The sequence below is a fragment of the Moschus berezovskii genome, chromosome 3, assembly GCF_049115385.1.
Source record: "Moschus berezovskii isolate FMDL1 chromosome 3, NW_MosBer_1.0, whole genome shotgun sequence".
Lineage (NCBI taxonomy): Eukaryota > Metazoa > Chordata > Mammalia > Artiodactyla > Moschidae > Moschus > Moschus berezovskii.
This window is the reverse complement of record NC_142462.1, coordinates 48,079,196-48,094,052: the sequence shown is the minus strand read 5'-3', so window position 1 is coordinate 48,094,052 and position 14,857 is coordinate 48,079,196. Positions and strand designations below refer to the sequence as shown.

Below are 14,857 nucleotides of genomic sequence, written 5' to 3'. Positions count from 1 at the left end.
AATTAATTGGAATTTGATCCTTTTGTAAAGGACAATGACGACTTTGCAATGAATTATTCTGGGAGTTACAGAAAGAAAGCAAACACCTGAGAATAATAAAAGATTTTCACCTGGGGAAAAATGGTAAGCTCCCAAACTCAGAAGAATCATTGTTAGGCAAAAAAGGAGAAAAGGCTTTAAAATGCTAACAAATCAGTGGCAAAGACCATATAAGACTGCAGAGTGGACCAAACAAATGAAAGAATATGTTTTTCTTGGAATGAAGAAATATGTAATAATGTATTGCCCTTGAAGTGATTAGGGCTAATTTTGCTTTTAGCATAGATTGTTGGTTGAGATCACTAGCTAAGAACTTTAATCTTATTATTTACAAACTAAACTTCACAGTTGAATTTTTTAAGGAAAAATTCACACAATTTTAAAATGAAAAAGAAATGCTTTTAGATGAGAAGTATTTTTAACTGGTCAGTTGTTTATACATTGCTGATTGCTCTTTGGATGAAAACTGAAAAGCTTGCCATCACTTTACTACAGCCTAAAACCAGAGATCTGGAGTGGTGAGGAGGGAAACCAGAGATCTGGAGTGGTGAGGAGGGAGGTGCTGGTGGAGGAGTGATGCTGTTTCCATACCAGGTTCCTGGAATCTGAAATCATGCCTAATCCAAAATGATTTTCTCAATCACAAAGAATGAATTGTTTTTCAGGAAAAGGAAATAGTCTAAACTAGGGTAAGTGTGCCGGGGATATAGAAAAAAATACAGTTTACTAAATAGTTTTACTGTTTTTTGTGTTGCAAAGTATACATATTGACTAAGCCACTGGAAACTTTCTTTCCATTACAGCTGACAGGTAATAAGTATGCCATTAGTTCCACGATGCACTTTCTAGTCATTTCTTTATGGATCAGGGCAAGGTGAAATGAGCTTTGTGTCTTCTGGCAAATTTAGTCTTGTGGAGAATAAATAACACTTTTAAATTGGGGCTTGATATTACATTGTTAAATAGTTTAAGATGTTTTGAAATATACCCAGAGACCTTTGTCACACACTGTCATCTCAAGGAGGAAATGATAGAAAATTGGCAAATGTTCTGGAGGCAACGTAGCAGACGGTTGGCTGCCTTCACCAGTGACTCCTAAGTGAGCTCAAATAGAAGAGCATTGTGCACGCGTCAGTGCTTGTGAACTTTAAAAGTGGAGTGAGGACAGTTTTAAAAGTGATGAGTTTGATCTCAGTGTTGTTTTCTCTTATTAAACCTTCCAAACTTCAGTCTTACATTCCTCCCATTTTAATTTTCCCAAACTTTTCCCATTTTACTTCAGTTCAGTTCAGTTCAGTCTTTCAGTCATGTCTGACTCTTTGCGACCCCTGAATCACAGCACGCCAGGCCTCCCTGTATATCACCAACTCCCGGAGTTCACTCAAACTCATGTCCTTGGAGTTGGTGATGCCATCCAGCCATCTCATCCTCTGTCGTCCCCTTCTCCTCCCGCCCCCAATCCCTCCCAGCATCAGACTCTTTTCCAGTGAGTCAACTCGTTGCATGAGCCTAAATCAAAAGGGAGGGATATTAGTACTCATGAGAACACAGTCTAATTGAAATTCATTTGGAGGCTCACTTCGTTCTATGTAGAACTTCATTATTACTCTATTTGAAATGGAACAGGTGCTGTTATAAGGGGTCTTTCTTGTATCTCACTCTAGGAAGCTTTGGAAATAGAGAAATAAAACGTTATTCAGTACAGTGGTCCCATCTCATGGACCCTAAATACAGTGTCTTCTCAGAGGAGGCATACCCTTTAGTAAGTGGGATCTTTCCTACAAGTAATTCTTACTTTGCTGCTAAGTCACTTCAGTCATGTCTGACTCTGTGCGACCCCATAGATGGCAGCCCACCAGGCTCCCCCATCCCTGGGATTCTCCAGGCAAGAACTCTGGAGTGGGTTGCCATTTCCTTCTCCAATGCATGAAAGTGAAAAGCGAAAGTGAAGTCACTCAGTTGTGTCCGACTCTTAGCAACCCCAGGGACCGAAGCCTACCAGGTTCCTCTGTCCATGGGATTTTCTAGGCGAGAGTCCTGGAGTGGCATGCCAGGCTTCCCTGTCCTTCACTATCTCCCTGAATTTACTCAAACTCCTATCCATTGAGTTGATGATACCATCCAACCATGTCATCCTTTGTTGCCCCCTTATCCTCCTGTTCTCAATCTTTCCAAGCATCAGGGTCTTTTGTAATGAGTTGGCTCTTTGTATCAGGTGGCCCAAGTAATGGAGCTTCAGCACCAGCATCAGTCCTTCCAGTGAGTATTCAGGGTTGATAACCTTTAGGGCAGACTGGTTTGATCTCCTTGCTATCCAAGGAACTCTCAAGAATCTTCTCAAGCACTGCAGTTGAAAAGCATCAATTCTTTGGTGCTCAGCCTTCTTTATGGTCCAACTCTCACATCCATACATGACTATTGGAAAAACCATAGTTTTAACTAGATGGACCTTTGTCAGCAAAGTGATGTCTCTGCTTTTTAGTACACTGGCTAGATTTGTCATAGCTTTTCTTCCAAGAAGCAAGCACCTTTTAATTTCATGATTGCAGTCTGCAGTGTTTTTGAAGCCCAAGAAAATAAAGTCTGTCACTGTTTCCATTTTCCCCCATCTATTTGCCATGAAGTGATGGGACTTGATGCTATGATCTAAGCTTTTTGAATGTTGAGTTTTAAGCCAGCTTTTTCTCTCTCCTGTTTTGCCTTCATCAAGAGGTACTTTAATTTCTCCTCATTTCCTACCCTTAGGGTGGTGTCCTCTGCATATCTGAGGTTATTGATATTTCTCCCAACAATCTTGATTCCAACTTGTGCTTCATCCAGCCCAATATTTCTCATGATGAACTCTGCATATAAGTTAAAGAAGTAGGGTGATGATATACAGTCTTGATGTACTCATTTCCCAATTTGGAACCAGTCCATTGTTCCATGTCTGGTTCTAACTGTTGCCTCTTGACTGGCATACAGGTTTCTCAGGGGGCAAGTAAGGTGGTCTAGTATTCCCATCCCTTTCAGAATTTTCCACAGTTTGTTGTGATCCACACAGTCAAAGGATTTAGCATAATCAATGAAGCAAAAGTAAATGATTTTCTGGAATTCCTTTGCTTTTTCTACGATTCAACAGATGTTGGCAATTTGATCTCTGGTTCCTCTGCATCGTCTAAATACAACTTGTATATTTGGAAGTTCTCAATTTACATACTGTTGAAGTCTAGCTTGAAGGATTTTGAGCAATACCTCACTAGCATGTGAAATGAGTGCAACTGTGTGGTAGTTTGAACATTCTTTGGCCTTACCTTTCTTTGGGATTGGAATGAAAACTGACCTTTTCCAGTCCTGTGGCCACTGCTGAGTTTTCCAAATTTGCTGGCATATTGAGTACAGTACTTTAACAGTATCATCTTTCAGGATTTGAAATAGTTCAACTGGAATTTCATCACCTCCACTAGTTTTGTTCATAGTAATGCTTCCTAAGGCCCACTTGACTTCACACTGCAGGATGTCTGACTCTAGGTGAGTGACCACACCATCATGGTTATCTGGGTCATTAGACCTTTTTTGTATAGTTCTTCTGTGTATTCTTGCCACTTCTTCTTAATCTCTTTTGCTTCTGTTAGGTCCTTCCTGTTTCTGTCCTTTATTGTGCCCATCTTTGCATGAAATGTTCCCTTGACATCTCTAATTTTCTGGAAGAGATCCCTAGTCTTTCCTATTCTATTGTTTTCCTCTATTTCTTTTCATTGTTCACTTAAGAAGGCTTTCTTATGTCCCCTTTAGAGAGATAATCTTTGGAATATTTGCAGTTCCAAAGCTACTCTTTGGAATTCTCCATCAACTGGGTGTATTTTTCCCTTTCTCCTTTACCTCTCACTCTTCTTCTTTTCTCAGCTATTTGTCTCAGACAACCTTTTGCCTTCTTGCATTTCGTTTTCTGGGGGATAGTTTTGGTCACCATCTCTGTATGGTGTTATGAACCTCTGTCCATAGTTCTTTAGGCACTCCATCTATCAGATCTAATCCCTTGAATCTATTCGTTATCTCCACTGTAAAATTATAAGGGATTTGATTTAGGTCATACCCAAATGACCTAGTGTTTTTTGCTACTTTATTCAGTTTAAGCCTGAATTTTGTGATGAGAAACTGGTGTTCCGAGTCACAGTCAGCTCCAGGTCTTGTTTACACTAACTATATAGAACTTTTCCATCTTCAGCTACAAATGATATAATCAATCTGATTTTTGTATTGACCATCTGGTGATGTCCACATGTAGATTCATCTCTTGTGTTGTTGAAAGAGGTGTTTGCTATGATCAGTATATTCTCTTGGCAAAACTCTATTAGCCTTTGTCCTGCTTCTTTTTTGTACTTCAAAGCCAAACTTGCCTGTTACTCCAGGTATCTCTTGACTTTCTACTTTTGCATTCCAGTCCCCCATGATGAAAAGGACATCTTGTGTTAGTGTTAGTTCTAGAAGGCCTTGTAGGTCTTCATATAATTGTTCAACTTCAGCTTCTTTGGCATCAGTGGTTGGGGCACAGACTCGGATTACTGTGATGTTGAGTGGTTTGCCTTGGAAACAAACTGAGATCATTCTGTCACTTTTGAGTCTGAACCTAATTACTGCATTTCAGACTCTCTTGTTGACTCTGAGGTCTACTCTGTTTCTTCTAAGGAATTATTGCTCACAGTAGTAGATACAGTGGTCACCTGAATTAAATTTGCCCCTTCCCATCCATTTTAGCTTAACTTCCTAAATTTATGTCTGATTGAAGTGTTTTTGTCTGCAGTGGGGGACAAATATAATCTAAATTATAGTTGGGTCTCTTGGAAGAAAGACTAGTTTGCATGGAAACATCTAGTTTTTATGAGCCCAGTCTTTAAAAGCTGCTTGGTCAAAAGTTACATCCAAGCAGACACGTAGACAGGGAATTCCAATGCAGGAGAACTTGAGCTGTGATAAGGCCAGTGCTCAGAGATACCAGCTCTGTTCTTTGATATAGGCCTCTGTTTACAGACCTTTGCTATTATGTGGAGTCTGCATTTCCTGCTGGGCTGTGAACTCCATGAAGGTTGGGTTTTATTTGTAACTTAGTATCAGCAATATCCAGTGCTGGACACATCAGTTCAGTTCAGTCGCTCAGTCGTGTCCAACTCTTTACGTTCAGTTCAGTTAAGTCACTCAGTCGTGTCCGACTCTCCATGACCCCATGAATCACAGCACGCCAGGCCTCCCTGTCCATCACCAACACCCGGAGTTCACTCAGACTCATGTCCATCGAGTTGGTGATACCATCCAGCCATCTCATTCTCTGTCGTCTGTGTCTCCTCCTGCCCCCAATCCCTCCCAGCATCAGAGTCTTTTCCAGTGAGTCAACTCGTCGCATGAGGTGGCCAAAGTATTGCAGTTTCAGCTTTAGCATCAGTCCCTCCAATGAACACCCAGGATTGATCTCCTCCAGAATGGACTGGTTGGATCTCCTTGCAGTCCAAGGGACTCTCAACAGTCTTCTCCAGCCCCACAGTTCAAAAGCATCAAGTCTTCGGCGATCAGCTTTCTTCACAGTCCAACTCTCACATCCATACATGACCACGGGAAAAACCATAGCCTTGAAGTACCTATTTATTCAAAAATAGGTGTAAATCTTATATAACCCAAAAGATTCACAATCCAATGAGGTCTAAACTAGGACCTTAAGAATTTTTAGTCATGTAAAACTATTTAAAAGCTTTTATCTCCGTTTCTTATGCTTAGCACTTTTTAAAAAATATCCAACTTGACATAAATCTCTACCATAAAGTAATACATAGATGTGTGTAGTTTTGTGAGTGAGAAATTATCAGGTAAGTAGTTTCATGGAATATTACCATCACCAGTACTACCCTCACCTTTCTCAGCATGTCTGTTTTATTTTGTTTAATTTTTAACTCTCTCTCTCTCTCTGTGTAGGGTAGATCATCTATTAAAATTATAAAATTTAACAGAAATATTCTGTTTCATGCTACGCTAAATATGCAAATTCACAGACACTGAAAATTTCTCAATGAACCAAATCCATGAAGCTCATTCATCTCACCTAATGCCATGAAAATCTTATCCTTTTTTCCCATTCTACGTGCAGAGCTTAGATATGTTTGCTTCTGTGTTCAGTCTCTTAGGTGTCTACCATACAGTTACCAAGTTTTTAGATAAAGCCAGAGAAAAATTCTTGACTCAGTCATTCCACTCTGGGTCCAATGGTCATTTTTAAGATTTGCTAACAGGTAAAGTACAGGTTTTGATTTCTCCACTTCTTACTTCATGAGAAACCACAGCATAGTAGATGTTCTTTGTTAGCCTCCACACAAACATACCTCCAAAACCCTCCTTTGAGGTGGATGTAATGGCCACAGCAAGTGGAGAGATACAGACATCATTCTCTATTTTCTTTCTCAATTCATTGGTCAGAGTTATGTCCTGACCTCATTGAGAGTTTGTCTCCTGTTATCCAAACTTCTTTGTTTCTCATACTCTAGTTCAGTTACAGCAGTTCAGCAAAATTCTACCTTTTACCGGATGAAGTCAGGAAAACCAGGATTAGGCAAGGAAAAAAGTAAACTCTAATATTAGGGGGTAAACAGAAAGGAAGCTTACCATAATCATTCCTTCCCTCTCTCTACCTCATTAATATTCCTCCTGCATATGAAAGATGCCATTTTGTTTTCTTCCTCACGTCTCCCATGCAGAACTCTGTACATAGTAACAGCAGGAGCATTTGTGAAGCTGAAATCCTGTAGAATAAATAAAAGCAATTGAAACCATTTGAATGGGCTTTTGTGAGAAGAAAACTTGTTTAATAATAATTTACCATGGCAGAGCAGCAGCTATGAAGTTTAGCTTTTTCCCTCCAGTTTAAGGCTAGAAGTCACCTTTCAGCAGGTCTTCCAATGTTCACATTTGTTCACAACAAAAGCTGCAAACATTGGAAATGAGAATAGTTCTTGGCACACTCAAACCATGATTCACTAATTTTTTTTTTTTTTTTAAAACAAGTGAGGACTCTGAGGCCCAAAGAGTGAAGTGAGCTTTCATGTCTGGGCCGAGCCGTTGGATTGTCATCCTCATTTCCCTTTCTGCAGTCTTTCTAGGCTCCCCCTTTCCATCAACACCAACATCTATTTATTTTATGGTCTCAAACTATAACCTAGCTGTTGAAGAGACCCAAATCTTTCTACCACCCCAATCTCTTCCCTGATCATTAGGCTCACCCATTTATGTGCCTGCTGCTCAAGTTCTAGGCATGGATGCCTTACTCGTGAGTTGAAAGTGTCCAACCTCTTTCAAAACATAATCTTGTTCCTGTGCTCTGATTCATGAGGTGCATTTTATGCTCAAAATTGTAAACAAACCCGATAGAGCTTTGTTTCCTGCTCTGCTTGAGTATCTTCTAAAGTTCAGTAAAACATGCATATATATGTATATACTCTGCAAATACTTTTAAACTAACAGGCTGGATTAAATTATAATAGCTAATTATAACCTACTGGTATGTTCAGGATACTCATAATAATTATGAAAATGCCTAGTATTTAATGAGAGGCACTGGGAATCACTGGTTGAGATACTCTCTGTAGCTGGATTGAAAAGGTTTGAAACCTGGAATCTGCCACTTTCCAGCTCTGTGACCTTGGGGAACATATTAAACCTCTTTGTATCTCTGCTTCCTTGCCTGTTAAATAAGATTAACAAAAGTACTGCCTTTATGGACCAGTTGCTCAAAATAAGCAAGGGACTATGTAAAATATGCAAGTGCCTTGCACATAAGTTCTGAAGAGGGTTGACTATCATCATTTAATTCTCACACTAGTTTTAAATAGTGTTACCCTCGTATAGGTATGAGTAAACATGCTCACAGAGATTAAGTCCTGCAGTTAGTAAGAATGCTAGATAGACCTATCTTGTCTCACCCCAGATCTCTTATTTCCTCTCCATTCTTTCTTTTTATATTTTGCTCTGAGCCTAAAACCTAGAATTCATTTTGTTTTTAACCCCTCTACTAGCTCATTACTAACCAAGTCTTGACTGTTCATGCTACCTTCTAAAATCCCCGAGTGACTCTGTATTGCATTCAAGAGAAATTTCTGAGAGAATTAATTACTAGGTATTCAGGCAAAACGCTCAGCCTGGTATATTATCCGTTACATTAGGGCTTCCTGATGTCCTTTGTGCCCACCTCTCCAGTGTCCTTTCTTTTCCAAAACTCGTACATTGTACCAAAGCCTTACTAAACTGTATTTCCCCAGTTGTACAATTTCTTATGCATCTGTATTTTAGGGGCATGCATCTAACCCCTGTGCTGTCTCCCCCTTCCTTACCTGGACCTGTATTCTATATGCAGTAAGCTATCACTTCTTCCACCAGCAGTCCTTTCACACTCGCATGACCCACCATTTTTCTTCCCACCTGGGTGTAAGTGTCACAGTAAATCAATATTATAATTGTCTGTTTACAAAGCTGTCTTCCTAGGGATGCTGTGAGCTACTTGCATGAAAATACCAGGTTTTTGTTCTGTTGATTCCCTCATTTCATCCCAATTAGAAGTCCAGGCTAAGAAGGCGTAAGGTATTTATTTTATTTTACTGTTTCAGTGGCTACAGGTTAATGAAACTTACCAGTGTCAATGGAAGAATAAAAGCATAAATAAATGAGAAGCAAAGTGAATGATTCAAACTTTTACAGGAAAGTAGCTTCAAAAGTAATCTAATATATTAAAAAACTGCAAAAAGCTTGACAGGGGAAATGATCCAATATGAGAACCAGTAAACATCACTGCAAAAAGAATGGAGCCAGAATTTGTGTATCTTCTGGGTTGTGATCCAGTAGTGAAGGAGCCAAATCAGAAGAAGTTGGTTCAGGTTGCAGGCGTGACTGCCTGGCAAGTGCTTGCCATGTACGCAAGAGTTTGAGGGCAAGATAAGATTAGGTGAAGAAAGGTACTATCATGGGTAAGCCAAGTTCAGAGTCTTACGTAGTTTTTTGTTTTTTTTATTTAAATTGGAGGCTACGTAGTTTTAAATTCTTCCTTCTTTTGGAAAATAAGGACTACTAAGTGAGTACTGGAAACTACAGAGTATGAAGTGTTATCGCACAGCACTAGGCTTCATTTTAATGCTGTTTAAATCAGACTAGATTTAACAAATGAGATCTCAAAATATTGGAATGCATGAGAGTAACTAAGAATGCTTGTATGCAGAGGCCATGTTTAGGCTATTCTCTTGCTCTCTGTACATCCCTTGCTCCCTGCCCACCTACAACCTACTCACATCCTACTGACCTTCCTTGTTAATCACTGATCCAATCAATGCATGCCTACAAACTTGTCCCTGGCCCCAACCAGTGATTCTTCCAATCTTTCTCTTCCTTTCCTTTGCTTCCTTCTTTTTATTTTTTTTTATTATTTTGGACTGGAGTGTAATTGCTTTACCACATTGTATTGGTTTCTGCTGTACAAGGAACTGAATCAGTTATATATATACATATATCCCCTCCCTCTTGGACCGTCCTCTGCCCCAACACCCCACCCATCTAAGTCATCACAGTCCAGGAGCTGAGTAAAATAGATAGCTAGTGGGAACTGCTGTCCTAATCTTCTGATCAGAACATCTCCACCAAGATAGCTAATCAAAGGGGAATGAGGGATGCACTCCTCTATTGGTTTCTCTGATAACTGATGACTCAACCTGATATCAACTGCTAACTTTCCTCTCCACATCCTCTGGCCCCTGCCAGCAGACTGCTGCCATGGCTTGCCCATTGTCTGCCGCACATGGTGGAGTGTCAATTCAGGAACTTGCTTCTGACATGTAAGATCCCCCATTCATTACACCACTGATGTGTCTGCCACTGACTTTGAACTCTTTATTCAGTCTCATGGCTGGGCAAGCACAGAGCGTGCAGCCCAAGTGTAGCCGTAATGCCTGCTTCTAAGCAACTTGCTGTTATATGTTATATTGTTGTTATAATTTTATAACTGTCTTCATCATCATTGTCATCGTTACTCTTACTTTTTACATTTGTACCCTGATTATCCCACCTTGCTGATTATCTAACATTTTAATCCCTTCTAAATACACATTTTGTCTTAATCTCTTCTAAATTATTAAAATTCACCTACAATTATCTTGATGACCCTTTACTGGGAGGGTTATTAGTTTCCTAGTGATATTTAGCTATTCCTTTGTGCTCCTCTTTTCCATTATATCTACTATTGTGGGCAGGAATCCCACAGAAGAAATGGAGTAGACATCATGGTCAACAAAAGAGTCTGAAATGCAGTACTTGGATGCAATCTTAAAAACAACAGAATGATTTCTGTTCATTTCCAAGGCAAACCACTCAATATTACAGTAATCCAAGTCTATGCCCCAACCAGTAATGCTGAAGAAGCTGAAGCTGAATGGTTCTATGAAGACCTACAAGACCTTTTAGAACTAACACCCAAAAAAGATGTCCTTTTCATTATAGGGGACTGGAATGCAAAAGTAGGAAGTCAAGAAACACCTGGAGTAACAGGAAAATTTGGCCTTGGAGCACGAAATGAAGCAGGGCAAAGGCTAATACAGTTTTGCCAAGAGAACGCACTGGTCATAGCAAACACCCTCTTCCAACAACACAAGAGAAGACTCTACACATGGACATCACCAGATGGTCAACACCGAAATCAGATTGATTATATTCTTTGCAGCCAAAGATGGAGAAGCTCTATACAGTTAGCAAAAACAAGACCAGGAGCTGACTGTGGCTCAGATCATGAACTCCTTATTGCCAAATTCAGACTTAAATTGAAGAAAGTAGGGAAAACCACTAGACCATTCAGATATGACCTCAATCAAATCCCTTATGATTATACAATGGAAGTAAAAATAGATTTAAGGGACTAGATCTGATAGAGTGCCTGATGAGCTCTGGACGGAGGTTCGTGACATTGTACAGGAGACAGGGACCAAGACCATCCCCATGGAAAAGAAATGCAAAAAAGCAAAATGGCTGTCTGAGGAGGCTTACAAATAGCTGTGAAAAGAAGAGAAGTGAAAAGCAAAGGAGAAAAGGAAATATATAAGCATCTGAATGCAGAGTTCCAAAGAATAGCAAGGAGAGATAAGAAAGCCTTCCTCAGTGATCAATGCAAAGAAATAGAGGAAAACAACAGAATAGGAAAATCAAGAAATCTTTTCAAGAAAATGAGAGATATCAAGGGAACATTCCATGCAAAGATGGACTCAATAAAGAACAGAAATGGTATGGACCTAACAGAAGCAGAAGATATTAAGAGGTGGCAAGAATACACAGAAGAACTGTACAAAAAAGATCTTCACAACCAAGATAATCATGATGGCGTGATCACTCACCTGGAACCAGACATCTTGGAATGTGAAGTCAAGTGGGCCTTAGAGAGCATCACTATGAACAAAGCTAGTGGAAGTGATGGAATTCCAATTGAGCTATTTCAAATCCTGAAAGATGATCCTGTGAAAGTGCTGCACTCAATATGCCAGCAAATTTGGAAAACTCAGCAGTGGCCACAGGACTGGAAAAGGTCAGTCTTCATTCCAATCCCAAAGAAAGGCAATACCAAAGAATGCTCAAACTACCGCACAGTTGCACTCATCTCACACGCTAGTAAAGTCATGCTCAAAATTCTCCAAGCCAGGCTTCAGCAATATGTGAACGGTGAACTTCCAGATGTTCAAGCAGGTTTTAGAAAAGGCAGAGGCACCAGAGATCAAATTGCCAACATCCGCTGGATCATGAAGAAAGCAAGAGAGTTCCAGAAAAATATCTATTTCTGCTTCATTGTCTATGCCAAAGCCTTTGACTGTGTGGATCACAAGAAACTGTGGAACATTCTGAAAGAGATGGGAATACCAGACCACCTGACCTGCCTCTTGAGAAACCTGTATGCAGGTCAGGAAGCAACAGTTAGAACTGGACATGGAACAACAGACTGGTTCCAAATAGGAAAAGGTGTACGTCAAGGTTGTATATTGTCACCCTGTTTATATAACTTATATGCAGCGTACATCATGAGGAACGCTGGGCTGGAAGAAGCACAAGCTGGAATCAAGATTGCCGGGATAAATACCAATAACCTCAGATATGCAGATGACACCACCCTTATGGCAGAAAGTGAAGAGGAACTCAAAGGCCTCTTGATGAAAGTGAAAGAGGAGAGTGAAAAGGTTGGCTTGAAGCTCAACATTCAGAAAACGAAGATCATGGCATCTGGTCCCATCACTTTATGGGAAATAGATGGGGAAACAGTGGAAACAGTGTCAGACTTTATTTTTTTGGGCTCCACAATCACTGCGGATGCTGATTGCAGCCATGAAATTAAAAGACGCTTACTCCTTGGAAGGAAAGTTATGACCAACCTAGATAGCATATTAAAAAGCAGAGACATTTCTTTGCCAACCAGGGTCCGTCTAGTCAAGGCTATGGTTTTTCCCGTGGCCATGTATGGATGTGAGAGTTGGACTGTGAAGAAAACTGATCGCCGAAGAATTCATGCTTTTGAACTATGGTGCTGGAGAAGACTCTTGAGAGTCCCTTGGACTGCAAGGAGGTCAAACCAGTCCATTCTACAGGAGATCAATCCTGGGTGTTCATTGGAAGGACTGATGCTAAAGCTGAAACTCTAATACTTTGGCCACCTCATGCGACTAGATGACTCACTGGAAAAGACTCTGATTTTGGGAGGGATTGGGTGTAGGAGGAGACGGGGACGACAGAGAATGAGATGGCTGGATGGCATCACCGACTCGATGGACATGAGTTTCAGTGAGCTCCGGAAGTTGGTGATGGACTGGGACACCTGGCGTGCTTGAATCATGTTGTCGCAAAGAGTCGGACACTATTGAGCGACTGAACTGAACTTCCATGGGATTTCCCAGGCAAAAATATTGGAGTAGGGTCGCCATTTCCTTCTCCAGGGGATCTTCCCAGTCCAGGGATCAAACTCACATCTGCTTGACAGGCAGATTCTTTACAGCTGAGCTACCAGGGAAGCCATGCTTTTTATAGATATAATATATATATATATATATTATATATATATATAAGAATAGTATAATATTTTCAACATAGTGTCTAAGACTTGGTATTCAGACTTAAAAATTTTCTTCTTATAACCCTGTTTCTAGTTGTAAACCAGGGTAATAAGCCTCTTTGGTGTTTCATGGTTCTTCAGCTCATGATCTGCCTCTCCTTGTGCCCTGACTCGTGTTCTTCATCTCAGTGAGATGTTTCACTCCATACTTGAAAAAGTAGCTTTAGCCTCAAAATCTTTGTCTAGTGTCATTTTGCATACCCCATAATAATCTCTCCTGTTCCTCATCACTGTGTCATCTTCTAATGTTCCTTCTGTGAAGTTCTATTTGTTGTTGTTTTAGTTGCTAAGTTGTGTCCAACTCTTTGCAATCCCATGGACTGTATGCCTGCCAGGCTCCTCTGTCCATTGTATTTCCCAGGCAAGAGTACTGGAGTGGGTTGCCATTTCCTTTTCCAGGGGATCTTCCCTGCTCAGGGACTGAAACCACATCTTCTCCATTGGCAGGTGGATTCTTTACTGCTGAGCCACCAGGGACCTGCTGTTCTCTTTACTCTTCTCCAAAATTCTGGGAAATTATGTAACCAAATGCTTCAGAACCACCTGATAACATAGGCATGAAGAGTCAGACTTTTTAGCTGCCTTATCACTGTCCTTGCCCTTAAGCCAGAGACTACCAAGAAGACACCTGTAGTTGAAAAAGTTAAGTTCATTACCTATTGCCAAGAGGAAAAAGTGTACCATGGGGTCAGAAGGCATTAAAAAGAAACTCTTATAAAACTTGAACTTCAGTTGAGTGATCTGGGGATAGGGTTTAAGGAAGTAGAGCATTACTCTGAATTGAACGTTGTCAGGAAATAGCCACATTTACAATGTGGTGACTTAAAAAGTCTTATTTAGGAAGAAGGAAGATAAGCCTGTCTTGATCAGCAGCAGTGACCCAGATTAGCTGGGAAAGGGGGACATGTGATGCCTGTGGCTTAGACAGTGTTCGTAAGAGGTCTGTATTCTGACATAATTACAGAGCGTTTTGTTTTTGTCTTGATTCTTCATGATCATAGACTGTCCTTGCCTAAAGTTGATGTTCTGTGAAATTGCTTATGTTCAACATGAGGATACCACAGCCAGGTGTGAGAGCCAGGGCAGTGTCCAGAAACAAGACCTAAGTGATAGCACCGGGCCAGGTCCTGGATGTCAGGGGCTGTTTACTCTCTCAGGATATAATTCTTTGCTACTTCAGCAATTAAACTGACTTCCATGAAATCCACTTTCCTCTACTTTGGTGATAAGATTCTAACAGTTCTTATGCTCTATGGTATGTTCAACACATTGTGTATTTTAATACAAAATTTCATTCCTCTTAAGCGAGCAATATGATGATGATCAGTAAGGACTACAAAAGTAGATTGATCTATATGTATAATAACTACAAAGGGCACAGATTGTTTAGGGAATTGATTATTTTTTGTACTTACACCATAAACACTAATTTGTTATGTAAATATAAACCATTGGCAGGTAGGAAATAAATGGAATAAAATTTTAATTTTACTTAGTGAAAGTTACTTGTGAAGACTTTAAAGGGTCTTTCCACTTACTATATAGAAAAGAGTTTAATAATCAGAGACTGTGGAATTTTGGAGTTGGGAATTATGATGAATCAAAATATCTCTGGAAATATATATCTAGGCTAAACATATAAATGTGGTTAAAAAACTTTCTACTTAGACATTTTAGATG

At 40.0% G+C, this 14,857-nt stretch overlaps 1 protein-coding gene and 1 long non-coding RNA gene across 9 annotated transcripts in view; one reads left to right on the top strand and one right to left on the bottom strand.

Moving 5' to 3' along the window:
• Positions 1-14,857, top strand: part of LOC129552338 (platelet glycoprotein 4) — a 100,411-nt gene that overhangs the window by 1,412 nt on the left and 84,142 nt on the right. Inside the window, exons 2-3 of one of the 8 annotated variants that reach the window (XM_088833997.1) lie at positions 31-123; positions 535-728. The exons of 6 other annotated variants lie outside the window; for them this stretch is intronic. The gene's annotated coding sequence lies outside the window, so the exon portion shown is untranslated. The remainder of the gene's footprint in view (positions 1-30; positions 124-534; positions 729-14,857) is intronic. One more of the 8 variants, XM_088834014.1, reaches the window with a different exon arrangement.
• The window catches only part of LOC129552344 (uncharacterized), a 60,415-nt gene that overhangs the window by 44,231 nt on the left and 1,327 nt on the right, over positions 1-14,857 (bottom strand). Inside the window, exon 2 of the long non-coding RNA XR_008685223.2 lies at positions 6,667-6,803. This is a non-coding gene — a long non-coding RNA (uncharacterized LOC129552344). The remainder of the gene's footprint in view (positions 1-6,666; positions 6,804-14,857) is intronic.